This window comes from Saccopteryx bilineata, chromosome 3, assembly GCF_036850765.1.
Source record: "Saccopteryx bilineata isolate mSacBil1 chromosome 3, mSacBil1_pri_phased_curated, whole genome shotgun sequence".
Classification (NCBI taxonomy): Eukaryota; Metazoa; Chordata; class Mammalia; order Chiroptera; family Emballonuridae; genus Saccopteryx; species Saccopteryx bilineata.
In genome coordinates this window covers 266044128-266048374 of record NC_089492.1, presented here as the reverse complement: position 1 = coordinate 266048374, position 4247 = coordinate 266044128, and the positions used below count along the sequence as shown (strand labels likewise).

The window sequence follows — 4247 nt, the reverse complement described above, 5'->3', positions numbered from 1 at the left end:
GAGATGAGAAGCATCAATTATCAGTTTTTCGTTGCGACACCTTAGTTCATTGATTGCTTTCTCATATGTGCCTTGACTGCGGGCCTTCAGCAGACCGAGTAACCCCTTGCTTGAGCCAGCGACCTTGGGTCATCTAAGCTGGTGAGCATTTTTTTTTATTTTGCTCAAACCAGATGAGCCCACGCTCAAGCTGACAACCTCAGGGTCTCGAACCTGGGTCCTTCCGCATCCCAGTCCAGCGCTCTATCCACTGCGCCACCGCCTGGTCAGGCTATGTGATTTCTCTTTAAAATAACTTTCACTGACTCAACCCACCCATATAAAAGGAGAAATGGAGAAAGGCTGAAAGTATGCTCTGCTTTAACGAAGGTCCAGGGTCTGGCAAGAGACCTTCAACTACTAAAATTATTTTAGACTATGGGATGTTGAGGGGATTAAAGAAATAACAGACATATTAGCCCTTAAACAATGTCCAGCACATAGCAACAAATCAATAAAATGTTGTGCCTGAGCAGGTGGCGGTGCAGTGGATAGAGCGTTGGACTGGGATGCAGAGGACCCAGGTTTGAAACCCCAAGGTCGCCGGCTTGAGCACAGGCTCACCAGTTTGAGTGCAGGGTCACTGGCTTGAGCGTGGGATCATAGACATGACCCCATGATCACAGGCTTGAGCTGAAAGGTTGCTGGCTTGAGCAAGGGATCACTCGCTCTGCTGTGGCCCCCCAGTCAAGGCACATATGAGAAGGAAATCAGTGAACAACTAAGGAGCCGCAATGAAGAATTGATGCTTCTCATCTGTCTCCCTTCCTGTCTGTCTGTCCCTATCTGTCCTTCTCTGTGTCTCTGTCTCTGTCACTAAAATAAAAGGTTGTAAATATCTCTACGGTGAACAAGGAGGAAACCAGTAACTTTTCAGAGCTGGACAACTTTCCCTAAATTAACCATGTAGTCCTCACCAAGCTCTATTTTTATTTATTTATTTATTTACTTACTTATTTATTTACTTATTTAGTGAGGGGAGAGAGAGAGAGAGAGAGAAGGGGTAAGGAGCAGGAAGCATCAACTCTCTTATGTGCCTTGACCAGGCAAGCCCAGGGTTTTGAACTGGCGACCTTAGCATTCCAGGTGGATGCTTTATCCACTGTGCCACCACAGGTCAGGCACTGAGTCCTATTTTAGAGATGAGAAGATTTCTAGCTCGGAGCGACTTGCCCAAAGTCACAGAATAAGAATAAGTGGGACTCATGCAGATGTGTCTGATCCGTCCGTCTGTTCAATTCCATTGAACTCCATGGCCTCCTGAAGTGTCACAGTCCTTAGCCCAGCAAGGGGGAGTGGGTCTTCCCAGTCTTTCAGGCCCCAAGGCTCTGCTCCTCCAGTATAAGGTGAAGGTGATACAGAGGCAACAGTATAGTGTGGAGACCAGAAGTGCAATAAAAAGCTTCTAATGAGGTCTCAAAATGTTTCTTTCCAGTAAGATTTTTTTTTAACTCCGCCATAGCAAAATAGTGTTTCAGCCTCTGACTAGCTGGGTTTAGTTCTGAGGAAAAGTAGGTAACGATTTTTGGGGCAGCTGTGTTAGGCTTCCTCACTGGTTTACCAGCTGCAAGCCCTTTGCCTAATTAGTGTGTGAGCACGTGGCAGCACCACGTGTGTCTGGCCTATATAAGGCTATGGGTGCGCCTGCTCAGGGGGATTGCAGATGTGCGGGTTATGTGCCCACCTTTGTGAGGGGCCATTTTGCTGTGTGTCTGAGAGGAGGTTTCCCCTGCTTGTTCGCCATGTGAGACTTTATTAAACAGAATGGCCCAACCCTTTCTGGCTCCGCAGTTTTTCTACCATCAGCCTGAATCCACTATGAACCTGCCCGGTCTCAGCCACTGGCATTACACTGGCCTTGTCCATTCTATGAATTTCTCATAAGTAAGTTCTTTTCTCCAACGTTTCCAGGTTGACATTTTCATTGGGAAGCATGATGATCATATTCAGTTCTTTGCCAACATAAGGCAGCACCACAATTTTGGTGACTATTTCTCCTATGTAGGTCACATTAAAGGTAGGTTTTAAAAATATCATTTGCACAGGTTTTCCCTCATTCTTGCTATTATTTTTAAAGATTTCTTAAAACTTTAATTTATTGATTTTAGAGAGAAAGGGCAAGATAGTAACATTAATTTGTTGTTCCCTTAATTATGCATTCGCTGGTTGTTTTTTTTTTTTTTTTAATCTTTTTTTCCAATTTTTCTTTTATTAATTTTTTAGAGAGGAGAGAGAGTGAGAGAGAGAGAGAAGGGGGAGAGAGGAGCAGGAAGCATCAACTCCCCTATGTGCCTTGACCAGGCAAGCCCAGGGTTTTGAACCGGCGACCTCAGCGTTCCAGGTCGATGCTTTATCCATTGCGCCACCACAGGTCAGGCGCTGGTTGTTCTTATATATGCCCTGACCAGGGATCAAACCCACAACCCTTGGTGTTGGGATGAAACTTGTATCAACTGAGCTACCAGTCAGGGATCTTGCTGACTTTAAATGGTTAAACTGATTATCCCAGTTTCCACTGAAGTAGATAGATGGTTCTCATGGGGATCAAACAAGTAAGGTGATTAACTGAACTTGGAGACAGCAACTTTGTAATTTTACCCTCTGTCTTGTTAGCCACCCAGGTGTTTACATGTTTTTTAGCCTCCTCTGTAGCTTTGAAGAAGTTGAGCGCTTCCATCTCGTTTAGAATTTGCGGCAGGAATCTTTCAAAGATGAGTTGTAATCATAAAACTTTTCTCCAAAGAGCTTGCTGACAGTTCTAAGCAAGTACTGCGTGCCAGTCCTGTTAACTTCAGTGAGAAGCGATTGGAAAACCCTGGTGGACATCTTCACCTCCACCACCACTTTTACGTAACTACATAAAGTGCCAGGACCATCTGGGCTCAGGTGTTTCCATTTTCCCCGTAAAGACCATGTCAGGCAGAGCAGATGCTCATAGGCGAGAAACACATTTTTTCAAGTTGTCTTCACCCAGCTTTTTCAAAAGGTTTTGGCAAAAGTGCCATTTGCTTCCACTAGGGCCCTGGTCAGCAAACTGCGGCTTGCAAGCCACATGTGGCTCTTTGGCCCCTTGAGTGTGGCTCTTCCACAAAATACCACGTGTGGGCGCTACCTCGATAAGTAACGTACCTACCTATATAGTTTCTTTCTTTCTTTTTTTTCTTTTTTATTTTTCTGAAGCTGGAAACAGGGAGAGACAGTCAGACAGACTCCCGCATGCGCCCGACCGGGATCCACCTGACACGCCCACCATGGGGCGAGGCTCTGCCCACCAGGGGGCGATGCTCTGCCCATCCTGGGCGTCGCCATGCTGCGACCAGAGCCACTCTAGGGCCCGAGGCAGAGGCCACAGAGCCATCCCCAGCGCCCAGGCCATCTTTGCTCCAATGGAGCCCTGGCTGCGGGAGGGGAAGAGAGAGACAGAGAGGAAGGTGTGGCAGAGGGGTGGGGAAGCAAATGGGCGCCCCTCCCGTGTTCCCTGGCTGGGCATCGAAACCGGGTCCTCCGCACGCTAGGCCGACGCTCTACCGCTGAGCCAACCGGCCAGGGCCTAAGAGGAAGGAGAGGGGGGAGGGTGGAGAAGCAGATGGGCACTTCTCCTGTGTGCCCTGGGCGGGAATCGAACCTGGGACTCCTGCACGCCAGGCCGACGCTCTACCACTGAGCCAACCGGCCAAGGCGAGGACAGTATATAGTTTAAGTTTAAAAAATTTGGCTCTCAAAAGAAATTTCAGGGCCCTGGCTGGTTGGCTCAGTGATAGAGCATCGGCCTGGCGTGCAGAAGTCCCGGGTTCGATTCCCAGCCAGGGCACACAGAAGCACCCATCTGCTTCTCCACCCCTCCCCCTCTCCTTCCTCTGTCTCTCTCTTCCCCTCCCGCAGCCAAGGCTCCATTGGAGCAAAAGATGGCCCAGGCGCTGGGGATGGCTCCTTGGCCTCTGCCCCAGGCGCTAGAGTGGCTCTGGTCGTGACAGAGCGACGCCCCGATGGGTGGAGCATCGCCCCCTGGTGGGCAGAGCGTGGCCCCTGGTGGGCGTGCCGGGTGGATCCCGGTTGGGCACATGTGAGAGTCTGTCTGACTGCCTCCCCCTTTCCAGCTTCAGAAAAATACAAAAAAAAAAAAAAAAAAAAAGAAATTTCAATCGTTGTACTGTTAATTTGGCTCTGTTGACTGATGAGTTTGCCGACCACTGCACTAGGGCATCCAT

General features: G+C 48.7%; 1 pseudogene; it reads right to left on the bottom strand.

The window, feature by feature from the left end:
• Positions 1-1886: 1886 nt before the first annotated feature.
• LOC136330059 (serpin B6 pseudogene) lies at positions 1887-4247 on the bottom strand (annotated as a pseudogene).